This window comes from Protopterus annectens, chromosome 5.part1 (genome assembly GCF_019279795.1).
Source record: "Protopterus annectens isolate FY-2018-M chromosome 5.part1, PAN1.0, whole genome shotgun sequence".
Taxonomy (NCBI): Eukaryota; Metazoa; Chordata; order Ceratodontiformes; family Protopteridae; genus Protopterus; species Protopterus annectens.
The window spans coordinates 566,282,416-566,300,690 of NC_056736.1; the positions used below are offsets into that span (position 1 = coordinate 566,282,416).

Consider the following 18,275-nt stretch of genomic DNA (forward strand, 5'->3'; position numbering starts at 1 on the left):
AGTTAGACTTACGGATATGGAACACTTCTAGTACAGCAGGGCATAAGATTGCCTTGTAGGTGAGACGCACATCACCTCTGAGCTATCTGTACGATAGAGTGATAGTGATTTGAGCCTCTCCGCATAGGACAGGTGTTGGAGGCCATGGATTCTCTTTGCGAAGTATTTCTGTGGCCTTTCCAGTTGGTGTAGGTGTCTGGAGAGGTACATACCAAATGGGGCGTTGTGCTCAATTAGTGACCCAATGAGGGGAGGAGTACTGAGAAGTAATAACCTTTTTTCTGGATGCAATCCCTTTACTTATGAGATGAACCAAGTAAAAGGCTTTTCTGACCACTGCCACTACATGATAGTCAAATATGGGATTGTTTTCAACCTGAGTACCCAGGTGTCCCACCACAGGTTGTGTGCTTAGGGGGTTGCTGCTGATGTGGTAATCAGTAGGGGCCGTGTTTTTGCCGAATGGTATGATGCATTTGTTTGCATTTAAGTTAAGGCCATGACTTTGGCATCAGTCATTTGTTCCTGTGAGACCCACCTGAAGTATGTTAACATCATTTGGGGAGCCAATAACAGCACACAACTTAGTCGCCCGCAAACTTGGTCAGTCACAGGCCAAACAATAGGGGGTCCCAGGACAAATCCCTTGGGGACACCACTAGTGACAGGTCTGCTATCAGAGGTAGTGGCACCTATTTTGACCTTGTGGGTCCTACCGTTGAGCCACTTGACCACCCACTTGAGTTGGGGATTTATGCCAAGTTCCGTTGCTTTTCGATTATGCCCGAGTGTTAAGCTGTGTAGTAACTTTCCCTCATCCATTGCCTTGGTGATAGTCTCAAGAAAGTCAACCAGGTTCAACAGGCAAGATCTGCCCTTGATTAATCCGAACTGAGTGGAGTCAAGTGCTTGGAGATTGCCTATGTCCTTGTTTGAGGTGCATAATAATACGCTCCATGGCCTTACAGATCGGACTTGACAAGCTAATGAGGCAATAGTTTCCAGGGTCAGTAGTGGCACCACCTTTGTGCAAAGAGGTGACAATATCAGTTCTCCACGCTGCTGGAATGAAGCCAGTACTTAGGATATGGTTGACTAGGCTGCTCAACGGCGAGGCTAGATGTTCGTCTTTCACTGTTGCAGTCATCACATTTGGGTTATCTGCTTGTAGCAGCCCTCAGTCGGCCTGATTAACAAAGTCTTGGGTCTTGCTTCAGTTGCTGTCCCTTCTGTGACGTCAGGTCGTCAGGGGTATAAAACATGCAGCCGACGCCATTACATCAGTCTTTCTTGCCGTGCGGTGCCTGAAGCAGTTAGCAAGTGTTGGTCGGCCAACTCCTTAAATTTTCGTTTTTGAGTTTCAGAACCGAAGTCTTAAACTAAAAGCTAAGTACCCCGTTGGGGAAACTTTTTCTTACTCTAAACTGATGCCAGGAAAAGTAAATAATTGCATTACTTGTGGAAAGCAAATACCTTATAAAGATTTTCATTCGTACTGTTTTCCTTGCCTAGGCCATGACCACGACGTCCCTTGCTGTTGGTTTTGTGCCTTATTTAAACCACGAACTATCCGTCATCTGTATATTTTCACTTCTAAATATTTTGGTGCTGTGTTCAATTATCCTGATATGTCTTCTGTAAGCCATCCGACTACCGACATTCCGAAAAAATGCAAAGATGAAGAGACAGGCTCCCTAGGTCCAAAGCTGCCTACAACGCTTCTCCTAAGCCAGTCACCAGTTTGCCGGTACTCATTGAGGTGCGTTCGCAGCCCCTGATACCTGCTACTTCAGATTCGCAGGCCTCTATTGAGACCCATTCTAAGTCTGGTATGCCGCGGGATGCTTCAACTGTGGAACCTGCGGATGTCTCTACCTCTGAGTCCGGAGCCGCTGTGCAGGCATCTGCTTCTGAGGGTGTATTCAGGCCTACTGACTTGCATATTAAACTGACACCATCTTCTTCTTCAAGGCCTAAAACTCGAACCATGCATAGAAAACTGATGCTCAGACTGCATGGTCAGGCCTCTATGCCTAAAAAACAAATTATAAAAATGGCTGAAGACCTTATTGCTTTAATCAGGGGAAGCCAGCCTTCCCCCCCTAAGAGACCTAGGACTGAGTTTGCTTATGATACTTCTGACCAGGATTCTTAATTTTCCATTTCCTCTGATGACCAGGATTTACCCTTATCTACCTATGAGGATTCTGATGCTGAGGACTCTATTCCCTCTGCTCCCCCCACAGAGGATTTCTCTTTTGGTGAAACCTTGCATACTCTCAGGGAGCATTTTCGTTGGGAAAGTCAGGGTTTCTCCGATTCTAAAAAGAGGCTTGGGAATTTCTTACTCCTGCCCCAGCACAGGCCTTTAGCTATACTTCCTGTACTAGACATTGTTGTTGATGCCTTTTCGGAATCTAGCTTGGCCCCTGACACACTACCTCCTGCTCCCAGAAAACCTGATAGATATTACAGGGTCCCTGACACTCAAGTTCCTTTTTAAAAATCATACTGCAGATCCTGAGACTATTTCACAGGGACCCAAGAGCATTAAAGCTTCTACTGCCAAAAATCCTACCCCATCTGATAGAGACCCCAGGGCGCTGGATAGATGGGGTAAGAAGGTATACACTTCTGCAACTTTGGCCTTTAGGGCCTTAAACTGCCAGTTTCATATGTTGAAAGTATCAGCAGCATATTATTGGATTGCTTAAACAGAAAATTAGGTTGATTCCGGATTGTGCTGAAAATAAGGATTTACAGGATTTACTGCATTCAGCTGAACAAGTTGGAAAACATACTTTACAATGTGGTTTTGATTCACTAGAGGCATCTTGCAGGGCTGCTGTAACTGGGTCTGTACTTATAAGGCATGCTTGGCTTAAGGAGCAATCCTTGCTAGATTATGTTAAAGCAAAATTACTGGATGCTCCCTTAAACCAGGACCGCCTGTTTGGCAACAAGGCAGAAGAAGTTCTTAAAAAGATGGAGGAAAAAGCTAAATCTATGCAAACTGTTAAATATTTTTTTTACAAGTACAACCTCCAAGGTTTAGTAGGCATTGGCCTTCCAAGAATTGGTCCCTTCCTGCCTCTTCCAGACCTTCTCAGTTCAAACCCAGATCCAGCAGAGGTCCCAGGGTATGCAGAGGACTAAGCAGTGGGGGGGCCTCCACTTCCAAATCTGGCAGTAATAAAACTTCCCCCTACAGTAAACTGTCTCAATGACTTTTTTAAAACTTCCAAGCACTTCTCAACTGACTGCCCCTTTGGGGGGAAAGATTGCTCTTCATACAAAGAACTGGGAACTCATTACCCAGGACAAATGGGTTTTAAATATTAGTGTCCCAGGGATACAGATTTCACTTCCACACGTTACCAACACCAAGCGGGTCACCAGATTTACCCCCAAATCAGTGGCAGAGGCCCAAAAGCAAGCACTTTCTCTCTTAAGCATGGGGGCTATTCAGTTGGTACCAGAAGAGGAAAAGGGACAGGATTTCTACTCGAGACTTTTCCTGATACCCAGAAAGGACAATTCATGGTGTCTTATCCTGGACCTGTCTACTCTAAACACCTTTTTGTTGATTCCAAAATTCAAGATGCTGACTTCACCAGTTGCTCCCTATGCTAGGCAAAGACGCCTGGTTGGCAACACTAGATTTAAAGGAAACATAACTGCCCATCCCAATCAGGAAGTCTTGCAGAAGATACCTACACTTCAAAGCAGGCTACACGCACCATCAGTTCTCTGCACTGCCCTTTGCCTTATCTACTGCGCCCAGGGTATTCACAAAGTGCCTAGCTCCAGTCATTGCATTTTGCAGGCAAAGAAATATTCGAATATACCCATACCTGGACGATTGTCTAATTCAGGTAGAAAGCTAGGACATACTTTTGAATCATCTGGCATTTGTACAAAAGGTGCTAACTTGTCTGGGGTACAACATAAACGAAAAGAAGTCACATCTGGTACCCTGTCAACAAATTGTATTCCTGGGAGCAAGATTGAATATAACTTCCCAGATGGCTTTCCTCACGCCTGAGAAACAAATTTGATACCTTACTTCAAACTAGTGTCCACAAAGAACCTGCTATTTGCAAGGCAAATACTACAAACCTTGGCGTTCATGGCCTCCTGCATTCTACTAATTCCATATAAAAGACTGCATATGAGAAAACTACAGTGGTATCTAAAAAGCCTATGGTGTCAACATTCTCAGGATCTAGAAGTAATGATTCCTATCATACCTTGCCTACGGCTAGAATTCTTTTGGTTGGCAGAGGCCTGTCACCAAAACAAGGGGCTGCCATTCACTCTACTCCCTGCCGCCCAAACCCTAACAGACACATCAGACTATGCATGGGGGGCTCACTTGGCATGGAAGTGCTTTCAGGGCAAATGGAACCAAAGTCAAATGCACCTGCCTATCAATCAAAAAGAAATGTTAGCTGTACAGAATGCTCTGACAGCGTTCAAGGACCACATTCTTCCAGGACAATTAATGGTAAAGACGGACAACACCACTGTTATGTGGTACATAAGCAGGGGGGAACCCACTCATACCCTCTCTGCAGACTAGCCATGGCTCTGTGGAACACAGCCTTGAGCTACCAAGTGCACCTACAGGCTCAATTTCTGCCCGGAAACATAAACACACTGGCAGACGATCTAAGCATAAATCTCATGGACCCACACGAGTGGAAACTGGAACCAAAGACATTCAACATATTGATAAACAAATGGGGGAGCCCACATATAGACATGTTTGCCTCCCCCAGAACTACCGTTGGACAAATTCTGCAAAAGGACTCCCCACAAACAAGCTTGGAAAGTGGATGCCCTGTCCTTCACCTGGAAAAATCTATCTATTTATGCCTTTCCTCCTCTACCTCTTCTCACCAAGGTACTACTAAAGATCAAACGGGACAAACTAAGGATGATACTGATTGCACCACACTGGCCACACCAACACTGGTGCCCCCTCTTGTGCAGTGTGTCACTGCTGGATCCATGGCACCTGCCCCAGATCCCGACCCTGCTGTCCCAGCAGGATGGCCAGATTCTTCACCCTCATCTTCAAACCCTCAACCTGTCAGCCTGGCTTTTTACCTGACCTCTGTTACCAGCCCTCAGTAAACAAGTGTTGGATGTCATTCTAGAGGCAAGGAGGCCTAGTACTAGAAACTCTTATGCTGAAAAATGGAAAATATTCTGTTCCTGGAACCAAGCTCAGAGGATAGGCACAGCAGCACCCAATTTACCTCAGATTCTTCAATACTTAACGGAGATGCTTCACAGGGGTCTTTCCTTTTCCTCCATCAAATTTCATGCCTCAGCCATTTCAGCTCATTACAACACAATACCACCCCTCATGTTCATCGTGTTACACTGCTGCCGTCATCACACTTGGGTTATCCTGCCGTCAGGCGGTCCCGCAGTCGGCCAGAGTTCCAATGTCTTGGTCCGGCGTCGGTTGCTGTCGCTTCTTCCCTGACGTCAGTGCACCAGGGGTATATAAGAGGCATCCGACGCCATTTTCTTCAGTCTTTCTTGCCGCGCAGTGCCGAAGCAGAAGCAGTCCGCAAGTGCCGGTCAGCCGACTCCTGAGATTTTCAAATCGAATTTCAGACCTAAGTCTTCAATAAAGCTAAGTACCCCGTTGGGGAACCTTTTCTTGCTTCAGTCCGATGTCAGAAAAAGTTAACAATTGCATTTCTTGTGGGAAGCAAATACCTCATAAGGACTTTCATTCTTATTGTATTCCTTGCCTAGGCCCAGACCACGACGTCAGAGGTTGTCGGTTTTGTGCTAGGTTTAACAAACGAACTATAAAACGTCTGTTTGATTTTGCCCAACATTATTTTGGTAGGAAATTTAATTATACCATGCCATTGGAGCAACCGATGACCGGAATGCATAAACGCAAAGATAAGGACAGGCAGCCGAGACCCAAACCAGACTCTGAGGCCTCTGCTAGGCCAGTTGCCGGTTCTCCGGTTTTCAGTGAGGCGCTTACGTAGCCCCTGAAGACCGCTGATTGAGAACCCCAGGCGGCATCCGATTCCCAAGAGGAGATTGCTAGGCCCCCACAACCTTTATCTTTAGGCAATTCCGACTCCATGGCTGAAGGAGATTCCGGTGCAGTTGAAACACCTTCAGTTACAGAAGGCGTCTTCAGACCGACTACACTCACTATTAAATCCTTTGCAAAGCTGAAAACTCCTTTAAAAGCAAAGAAGACTGTACAGCAGTTTCCAGTACAAGGCCCCATGCCTAAGAAACAGATGCTTAAGATGGCTGAAGACTTTATTACCCTAATCAGGGGTTCCCATCCCCCTCCTGATATAAGGCCTAGACAGGAGGAGGACTATGCTTCCTCTGACCAGGTCTCAATTTCCTCAGATTCTCCTGAGGAACAGGAATATTCTTTTCCCCCTTATGAAGACTCTGATGCTGAAGAGTCTATTCCTTCAGCATCTCCCACAGAAGACTACTCTTTTGGGAAAACTTTACATACCATGAGGGAAAATTTCCACTGGGAAGGCCAGGATTACTCTGATTCTAAGAAAAGGCTCAGAGTTCCTTTTACTACCCCAGCACAGACCACTTGCTATTCCACCAGTGTTAGACATTGTGGATGATGTTTATTCAGAATCTAGCCTTAACCCAGATTCACTACCTCCTGCACCAGCCAAACCAGACCGATACTACAGAGTCCCTGACTTGCACAAATTCCTATATAAAAGCCCTGTTGCTGACCCAGAAACCATTTCCCAGGGTCCCAAAGGGGTTAAGGCCTCTATTGCTAAAAATCCTGTACCCTCTGAAAGGGATTCTAGAGCACTAGACAGATGGGGAAAGAAAATATATACCTCAGCTACTCTAGCTATGAGGGCTTAAATTGCCAGTTTCACATGCTGAAATATCAACAATATTTGCTGTCTGAATTAAAACAAAAAATGATCACACATACAGAGCAGCCTGATTACAAGGAAATGCAAGATTTGTTGCATGCAGCTGAACAAGTGGGAAAACATACTTTGCAATGTGGATTTGATTCATTGGAAGCTTCTTGTAGAGCAGCAGTGACGGGGTCTGTCATATGTAGGCATGCTTGGGTAAAAGAACAAACTTTACCTGAACATGTAAAAGCAAAGTTATTGGATGCACCTTTACAGCAGGATGTTTTATTTGGTGTAAAAGCAGAAGAGGTTTTAAAGAAAATGGAGGATAAGGCAAAATCTATGCAGACGGACAAGGATTTTTTACAGGTTCAACCCCCTCGTTTCAGCAGAAATTGGCCAACCAAAAACTGGTCCTTTCCAGCATCTGACAGACCACATAGGGGCAAATACAGATGCCCAAGGGGCAGAGGTCAGTCACAAGGCTCTTACAAGCCTCGACAATGGGGTGCCACAACCCAGAAAGGAGGAGAAGACAGGTCTCAAACTACCAGAAGACAAACACAATGACTTACCCCTCAGACTGCCAAGCAAATCCCTCTTGGCAGCTCCCTTGGGAGGAAAGCCAACACTTTTTACAGACAACTGGCGCATCATCACAAAAGACAAATGGGTCCTAAATATTGTATCTCAAGGATACAGATTCCACTTTCACACTTTACCAAGGATAAAAGGAATGCCAAACCTGTCAACAAATCAATGGGCAGAGGCTCAAAAACAAATTACAGCTCTCATGGACATGAAAGGCATTCAACAGGTTCCTACACAGGAGCAGGGACAAGGATTTTACTCGACTCTTTCTAGTTCCCCGAAAGGACAAAGCTTGGAGACCCATTCTGGACCTCTCAATTCTAAACACATATCTCGAGGTACCCAAATTCAAGATGCTAACACTACAGCAACTTCTTCCCATGCTGGGCAAGAAGGCTTGGCTAGTAACGTTGGACCTCAAGGAGGCATACCTGCATGTCCCTATCAGACAAAATTGCAGAAGATACCTCCGATTTTTAGCAGGTTCATCCCATTACCAATTCTCTGCACTGCCCATTGGCTTATCTACTGCGCCCAAGGTCTTCACAAAATGCTTGGCACCAGTAGCTGCATTCTGCAGACAGAGGAATTCAAGTATATCCATACCTGGACGACTGCCTTATTCAAGCAGAAAGCAAGGACATTCTTTTACAGCATCTGGCATTCGTCAAAAACCTATTAAGTTGCCTAGGGTATACAGTAAACGAAAAGAAGTCAAAACTAGTGCCCTCACAAGACATAATATTCCTGGGTGCCAGCTTAAATACATCGGGCCCAGATGGCTTATCTCACGCCAGACAAGCAAGGACAACTGACTCAATACTTCAAAATGATGGCAACAAAGACCCAACTCCCTACAAGAAAAATTCTGCAGGCCTTGGGATTCATGGCATCTTGCATACTACTAATACCATATGCAAAACTGCATATGAGGAAATTACAATGGTACCTGAAAAGTGTATGGACTCAACACAGCCACAGCTTGGAAACAATAATACCACTCATTCCCTGCCTTCAACAGGAGTTTCTATGGTGGGCTCAGGCATATCACCTCAACAAGGGTCAGCCTTTTACCTTACCGACAGCCAGGCAAACTATAACAACGGATGCATCGGATTATGCCTGGGGAGCACACATGGCAGGACAGTGTATTCAGGGCAAATGGTCTGCAGATCAAAGGCATCTACATATCAATCAAAAAGAGATGCTAGCTGTACAAAATGCCCTAACAGCTTTCAAGGACCTCCTACATCCAGGACAACTACTAATAAAGACGGACAACACCACAGTGATGTGGTACATAAACAAGCAAGGGGGCACACATTCCTACCCCCTATGCAGGCAAGCAATGACCTTGTGGAACACAGCACTGACCTACCAAGTCCAACTACAAGCACAATTCCTGCCAGGAAAGAAAAACACATTGGCAGATGATCTAAGCAGAAATATCATAGATCCTCATGAGTGGAAACTAGATCCACAAGTATTCGCAATGATAACTCAAAAATGGGGGAGCCCAGACATAGATCTGTTTGCCTCCCCCCAAAACTACCAACTACGGAAATTTTGCACAAGGACAATACCACACACTAGCTTGGAAAGTGGACGCCCTCTCATTCAGTTGGAAAACATTAACAGTGTATGCCTTTCCTCCACTGCCTCTTCTGGCAAAGGTACTGCTGAAAGCCAGATAAGAGAGACTACAAGTGATACTCATTGCTCCAGACTGGCCACGCCAACACTGGTATCCAATACTAAGGAACATGGCTCAAGGCCCACCATGGATTTTACCTCAAATTCCTCACCTGCTCACTCAGCAAAACAATCAGATTCTACACAGCCAGCTCAAGACTTTAAATCTGGCTGCATGGCAAATTACCTAAACAACCAGTCAACACTTCTCTCTAAAGCTGTTATGGATGTCATTCTGGAGGCCAGGAGGCCCAGCACCAGGAAAGCCTATTCAGACAAATGGAAAAGATTCTGCGCCTGGAACCAGGCTAAAGGCCAGAATCCCTTTGTCCCAAATATTCCTCAGATTCTACAATATTTAACTGAGATGTTGCACAAAGGACTTTCCTTTTCATCTATTAAGATCCACGCCTCAGCTATTTCAGCTCAATACAACACGGATCCTCCTATATTTTCACATCCATTACTAAGACAGTACCTCAGGGGGGCTAAGAACATAAGACCGCCCCGGAGAGCACCAACACCAACTTGGGATCTCAACTTTGTTTTGGAAAAACTTACACTACCGCCCTTTGAACCAACTTTTACAGCTGATTTACAGTTTCTATCATGGAAAGCTGCTTTGCTGCTAGCAATAACTTCAGCACGAAGAGTCTCAGAGCTACAGGCCCTAATGGCAGTGGCGCCTTTCATTATTTTTCATCAAGACAGAGTCTCTTTACGAGCTAACGCTTCCTTTATGCCAAAGGTGGTATCCAGTGTGGCCCTAAACTAAGCCATTTGTTTGCCCACCTTTTATCCAAACCCCCAGAACAAAGGGGAAAGGCTCATACACTCTTTGGACATTCACAGGCAATTACATTATTACTTGGATAAAACTAAGGCTTTCAGAAAATCTGACCAGCTCTTTCTATACTATGCTACAGGATCACAAGGAAATGCTATCTCAAAACAGACCATTTCAAAATGGATAGGGCATTGTATCCGTTTTGCTACACACACCATGGGAAACCTGTACCTGGTAACATTAGGCCCCATTCCACCAGGGCTACGGCAACATCAACAGCCTTCCTCAGAGGGGTACCAACCAAGGATATTTTGGAGGCTGCAACTTGGAGTTCAGTGCACATCTTCACCAAGCACTATCACTTACCTCTATACTCTAAAACCAGAGCTGGCTTTGCCACTGCAGTTCTGCAGGGCCTACTAGCTTCTCCAAACCCTGTTTAGTTCCACCACCCATCCTTAGCTTTGGGATTCAACCCAAGTGTGATGACTGCAGCAGTGTAACTTGATGAACATAGTACAGTTTTGTACCTACCGTAAATGTAGATGTTCGAGTGTTCACACTGCTGCAGTCCAGATGTTCATCGTGCATACAGCTGCAGTCATTACAGATGGGTTATCCTGCCGTCAGGCGGGTCCTTGGTCAGCCGAATTCCAAAGTCTAGGTCCGGCGTCGGTTGTCGTCACTTCTTCCCTGACTTCAGTGCGGCAGGGGTATAAAAGAGGCAGCCGACGCCATTTTCTTCAGTCTTTCTTGCCGCGCGGTGCCCGAAGCAGAAGCAGTTCGCAAGTGCCGGTCGGCCAGCTCCTGAGATTTACGAAAGTATTTCAGCTGAAGTCTTCTTTAAAGCTAAGTACCCGTTGGGGAAACTTTTCTTGCCTCAGACCCATGTCAGACAAAGTTAATAATTGTATTTCTTGTGGGAAGCAAATACCTCATAAGGATTTCCACTCTTTCTGTATACCTTGCTTAGGCCCAGACCACAATGTCTCGGCCTGCCGTTTTTGTGCTAGGTTCAACAAGCACTCTATTAAGCGCCGGGCGGAGTTCGCCCTTCATTATTTTGGCAAAAAATTTAATTATATCATGTCGTCGGATACACCGACACCAGTTTTAAGCAAAAGACGCAAAGATAAGGACCGACATCCGAGGTCCGCACCGAGTACTGAGACCACGCTTAGGCCGACTACCGGTTCTCCGTGAGGCGCCTACGCAGCCCCTGAATACCGATGAAACTATTTTACCGGTGATTTCAGTACCCGAGGTCGCAGGCTCCCCGGTCTCCATTCCTACTGCAGGTACCGATGCCACTCTTGGCAGGGAAACTCAAAATTTAGTCAGGCCTGCCATTCCACCTTCTCTATTAAATCTTTCACTAAATCTAAAGCAGCCATGAAAACTAAAAAACAGGGTCCTCAGACCTCCTCTCAAGGCCGAAGTTGTCTGTGAATGTCCAAGGAATGTAGTAGTCTCTCCCCTTTGTTCTGTGGATTTGGATAAAAGGTAGGTAAGTGGATAGTCTGATTCAAAGCTACACTGGATACTACCTTTGGCATGAAGGTAGGGTTGGTTCATAAGGAAACTCTGTCTTGATGGAAAATGATGAATGGTTGCACAGCCATGAGGGCCTGCAGTTCCGAAACCCTGCGTGCTGAGGTGATAGCCAGAAGGAAGGCTGTTTTCCATGACACAAGTATTGTAGCTCTGCTGAAGAAGCCGGCTCAAAAGGAGGCAGGGTCAGCTTTTCCAATACGAAGTTGAGGTCCCAAGCTGGAACTGGTGGTTTCCTTGGGGTTTTATATTCTTTGCCTCTCTGAGGAACTGCCTTAATAGAGGATGTGTGAATAGAGGAGGGCCTGTGTTGTATTGTGCAGAAATGGCTGAAGCGTGGATCTTGATGGAGGAGAAGGAAAGGCCACTGTTTAACATCTCAGCTAGGTACTGTAAAATTTGAGGTATATTTATTGCCCAAGGAGTCTGGCCCTTTTTCTGATTTCAGGAACAAAATCGTTTCCATTTAGCTTAGTAGACTTTTCTAGTAGAAGGTCTTCTGGCCTCCAAGATGACATCCTGCACCTCCTTGGAGAGGAGAGTCTGTTGGGGAATTAAGGTATTCTCCATGCAGCTAGATTTAGGGTTTTGAGCTGGTTGTGAAGGGTTTTGTAGTTGTGCTGGGACAACAGAAGAGGGACTAGAGGTAGGATCCATGGTGGGGAGTGTGTCAGGCTTTTTAGGAGCGGATACCAGTGTTGTCGTAGCCAGTCTGGATCAATGAGAATCATTTGTGGCCTCTCTGCTTTGGCCTTTAATAGAACTTTGGTCAGGATTTGATAACTCTCATCAGGGGTTCCCAGCCCCCTCTGACAAAAGACCCAGATTGGAGGAAGACTACCCTTCCTCAGACCAGACTTCTATTACCTCAGAACATTCTGAGGGCCAGGATTATGCTTATTCCCCTTTCGAAGACTCTGATGCTGAGGAGTCTATTCCCTCAGTCTCCCCCCCTGAGGACTACTCTTGGGGAAACCCTGCATACGTTGAGGGAACACTTTCACTGGGAAGGCCAAGATTACTCAAATTCCAAGAAAAGGCTCGGGGAATTTTTACTGCTCCCCCAGCATAGGCATCTTTCATGCGGACAGGGTGTCCCTCAGGACCAATCCCTCCGTCATGCCCAAGGTAGTATCCAGTGTAGCTCTTAATCAGTCCATTCATTTGCCAACCTTCTTTTCTAATCCACAGAACAAAGGGGAACGTATACTGCACTCAGACATGCACAGACAACTTAGATATTACTTGGACAGGACTAAACCTCTCAGGAAATCTTAGCAGCTGCTGGTGGCATTTGCTGCAGGGGCAGAGGGGAAGGCCATGTAAAAGCAAACCATTTCTAAATGGATAGGCCACTGCATTTATTTCTGCTATAAGCACCTTGGAAAATTTATCCCACAGGGGGTAAGACCACATTCTACCAGGTCTGCATCTACTTCTACAGCCTATGTCCCTACCAGGGACATCCTAGAAGCTGCCGCCTGGAGTTCTGAACATACTTTCACCAAGCATTACCATTTGCCAATTTTCTCTAAATCCAGGGCTGGCTTTGCTACTGCAGTCTTGCAGGGCCTTATAGCTAGCCCTAATGCTATTTAAATTCCTCCTCCCATCCTTAGCTTTGGGAATCTACCCAAATGTGATGACTGCAACAGTGAAACACGAAGAACATAGTACAGTTGTGTACACCTACCATAAATGTAGAGGTTCGAGTGTATTCACTGTTGCAGTCCTAGTTAACCTCCCTCCAGCCCCCTATTTTCTTTTTTGGCTATGCCTCCATTCCTTTTTCACTATGCTTAAAAGCTTTTTGATGTCTTTGCTTTTTTGTTGGAGGTATAACCTTGTGTATGTGTCTGTATGTGTGTGTGTGTGTATATATATATATGTATATATATGTATATGTATATATATATATATATATGTATATATATATATATATATATATATATGTATATATATGTATATGTATATATATGTATATGTATATATATATATATATATATATATATATATATATATATATATATATATATATATATATATATATATATATATATAGATATATATATATGTATATATATGTATATATATATATATATATATATATATATATATATATATATATATATATATATATATATATATATATATGTATATATATATCTATATATATATATATATATGTATATATATATATATATATATATATATATATGTATATATATATATCTATATATATATATATATATATATATATATATATATATGTATAGATGTGTATATATATATATATATATATATATATATATATATATATATATATGTGTATATATATGTGTGTATGTATATATATATATATATATATATATATATATATATATATATATATATATATATAAATAGATAGATAGATATATATATATATATATATATATATATATATATATACATATATATGTATGTGTATATATATATATATATATATATATATATATAATTTATTTATTTATTTAATTGCTTCCCTATAGGGGGCACCTGACACAACAACCGACGCATGACCAAAGACTTTGATAGTCAGGCCGACTGAGGGCTACTGCAAGCAGATAACCCAAATGTGATGTCTGCAGCAGTGAATACAGTCAAACATCTACATTTATGGTAAGTGTACACAACTGTACTTTCTGCACCCTCAGCTTCACACATTGAGCCTAGCAGCCTGGCTAATTACCTAATCTCTCCTTTACCATCCCTCAGTTAAACCAGTGATGGATATCATTTTAGAGGCAAGGAGGCCTAGTACTAGATCATCTTATGCTGAAAAGTGGAAAAGATTCTTTGTCTGGAACCAGTTTCAAGGGATGAGCACAGCAGTGCCCAATTTACCTCAGATTTTACAATACTTAACTGAGATGCTTCACAAGGGCCTGTCTTTCTACTCCATCAAAATTCACGCCTCAGCTATTTCAGCTCATTATAATACAGAACCTCCCCCCTTCTCTCATCCACTGCTCAAGCAGTTCCTCAGAGGGGCCACAAATTTACGACCATCCAGGAGAGCTCCAACTCCAGCCAGGGACCTTAATTTTGTATTGGAAAAATTCACTCTTCCTCCTTTTGAGCCAGCTGCTACTGCAGACTTAAAATTCCTTTTAGTAATCACTTCAGCAAGAAGGGTATCTGAATTACAGGCCGTTATGGCAGTGGACACTTTCATCATCTTTCATGCAGACAGGGTGTCCCTCGGCACCAATCCCTCCTTCATGCCCAAGGTGGTATCCAATGTGGCCCTTAATCAGTCCATTCATTTGCCAACTTTCTTTCCTAATCCACAGAACAAAGGGGAACGGATACTGCACTCCCTAAATATGCACAGACAACTTAGATTGTACTTGGACAGAACTAAACCTCAAAGGAAATCTGAATAACTGCTGGTGGCATTTGCTGCAGGGGCAGAGGGGAAGGCTATTTCAAAGCAAAGCATTTCCAAATGGATAGGCCATTGCATTCATTTCTCCACCATGGAAAACCTATCTCACAAGGGATCAGATCCCACTCAACTAGGACTGCATCTACCTCTGCAGCCTTTCTCAGAGACGTCCCTACCAGGAACATCCTAGAAGCTGCTACCTGGAGTTCTGTACATAATTTCACCAAGCATTACCATCTGCCAATTTTTCTCTAAATCCAAAGCTGGCTTTGCCACTGCAGTCTTGCAGGGCCTTATAGCTTGTCCTAATGCTTATCTAAATTCCTCTTCCCATCCTTAGCTTTGTGAATCTACCCAAATGTGATGACTGCAACAGTTATCAATTTTCCCTTAGAAAGCTCTACTCTTAGAATAACCAGTCTCCTCGTTATATTATAAGCATAGCACTTGTTCTCTAAGCTACTCTTCTAAGCAAGCACTCTCAAACTCAGGTAGCACTACATCCATCTACCACCCCAACAACTTCCCTTAAAGGCACAGCACTCTCTTATAATATTCTAGCATGTCTAGTGGTAGATTGCTAGCATCTTCTCCTGCTCAGCTGGTTAATCTGGGAATCTTGAAACAATGCTATAATTGTCTCATGTACACAGACAACCCTCTCCTCCTCCCAACAAACACAAATACATGTGAGAGATGCAACTGTATAGCCAAATTGGAGGCCGAACTCTCTCAACTCAGGACTGGCAAGACCAGACAGGAGGAGAGGGTAACCACACAAACAACAAACCCAGTCACACATAGACCTACCCCAACTGCAAATCAAGCACATAGCACAAAAACATACTCGGAGGTTCTATTAAAAAACTTACCAAAACAACAGAGGCTCCCAAAGCAGACACCCAAAAATCCACCACCTCAAAACATAACACATGCAACACATACTTCAATAAAGCACAGCCCTTAAGGCCAAACACTATGCCTGATACACTAGTGATAGGTGACTCTATAGTCAGACACACTGACGTTCCACTTACTAGGCTGAGCAAGGAGAGGGTAACGGTAAGCTGCCTATTGGGGGCTAGGATCCGCCATATAACACACGCACTCAGGTCACTGAAAAGCATGTACAAATATGACTCCATCATTGTCCATGCCAGCGTGAATGACCTGAGACGTACCTCCTTGGACTACATGAAAAGAGACATTGAGGAGCTCTCTGATTATGTAGCCCAGGCTGGTATGACCCTGACTCTGAGCAGCATCCTGCCCTCACCAAGAATGATGCCACAATACAAAGACAAGATGATCAGCTTTAATAATTGGCTCAGTTACTGGTGTCATTCTAGGGGGATCCAATGTCTGCTTGGGATGACATGCTGAACAAGCCACGTTGCTTTGCAAGGGATGGCTTGCACCTGTCACCACTGGGCTTCCGGATATTGGCTAAGGCTCTTGCCACCCCCATAGTGCCTTTTTTAGGCAAGGCTCAAAAGACGAACCCACCTCCTTAGAAAACAAAAATGGAAAAAAATTAAGGGTAATGCTGCTCAACGCCAGAAGTCTAAATCTCAAGATGCAGGCTCTCAAAGCACTCCTCAGTATGGAGAACATCGATGTCTGCGCTGTAACCGAGACCTGGTTCAAGGCTCCTGAGAGCACCACAGCACTACCAGGCTTTACCTCGTATCATGCTTTTCGGCCCCAAAACCCGGGCCGAACCACAAAGGGAGGGGGAGTGTCCATATTCATCAAGGATACCCACACCTCTAGGTTAGTGGCAACTCATGAAGCATCGGAGACCATCCAGGTGCAGCTAACTGTAGGCAAAACTGCTATACAGCTGGTTGCATGTTACAGACCACCCTCCCAATCTCAAGAACCCCACTCAGCCTTCCTGAAGACATTGGAAGATATGAATGTCTCACCAAATACCATCATATTGGGAGACTTCAACTACCTTAACATAGACTGGGTGCACTATTTTAGCCCTAACACCCTAGCCCAAAGGTTCCTGGAATTCATAAACTCAAATGCAATGGAATAGCTAGTCCCCTCTCCCACAAGGGGGGATAATATACTAGACCTGATCATCACAAACATGGGGACAAAATGCTCCACACCGGAAGTATTGCCCTCACTGGTGAGATCTGACCACAAACTAATCACCCTGGATATACATTTACCACCTCCACCCCCAGCACAAAAGACTACAGTGAGAAACTTCTCAAAAGCAGACTTTACACTTCTCAAGACTGAGATGGTATCATTTAAGCCCTCAGGGCCAATGGAAACCACATCCCACAATGCTGAATCCTACACAAGTGCTTTCTACGGACATCTCCAAGAATGCATGGATCGTGCAATCCCAAATAAAACCAAGACCCTCTCCACCAAAGGAAAGCGTCCTGTCTGGTGGACCCCAGCCATAAACAAATTGTATAACAAAAGAAGAAAGCTACTGCAAGACAGAGCAAAATCCCATAAAGGGACGGCATCTCTGATCAGCACTAGTAGAAAGCTACGTTCTCTCATAAAAATATCCAAGGCCAACTTTGAGAGAAAAATCACCAAGGACACTAAAGATAACCACAAGGCATTCTTCAGTTATGTTAGAAACCTGGGCGGAAACACTTGGATATGCTCAGAGTTAGTACGCAACGACAAAAAATTTACCGAACCCACAGATATTGCCAACATTCTGGCAGACAGATTCAGTGCAAATTTCTCCCCTCCCTCACCTCCAAAAGAAGAAATACTCATCCCAGCTGAATGTAACCTCCCTGTCATCTCTGATGTCCAGGTGAGAACTGCCCTCAACAAAGCAAAAAACACAGCATCTATGGGACCTGATGGTATCCCCGGCTGCGTGATACGTGAACTCCAAGAGGAGCTAAACCCGCATATAAAAATGTATTTAACCTTAGCCTTACTACAGGATATGTACCTGAACAATGGTGTACAGCAACAGTGGTACCACTCCACAAGGGAGGCTCTACTACAGACCCTGGGAACTACTGCCCCATAAGCTTGACCAGCCTGGTTTGCAAAGCTATGGAAAGAATTATTATGGAACTCATAAACAACGACATTGGGGACCAACAGACACTTGATCCCACCCAGTTCGGCTTTGTAAAAGGCAGATCCTGCCTTTTGAACCTGGTTGACTTTTTCGAAACAGTCACTAGAGCCATTGATGAGGGCAAGGCAGTCCATACAGCCTACCTGGACTTGGCTAAAGCCTTCGACACAATACCCCACTCGGGGATCATAGAAAAGCTAAACAGCTTAAAAGTAAATCCATATGTCACAAGATGGG

The 18,275-nt window shown here is 44.2% G+C and overlaps 1 protein-coding gene across 1 annotated transcript in view; it reads left to right on the top strand.

Moving 5' to 3' along the window:
- XPO4 (exportin 4) overlaps nt 1-18,275 on the top strand; it is a 1,500,264-nt gene that overhangs the window by 703,196 nt on the left and 778,793 nt on the right. The window lies entirely within an intron of this gene.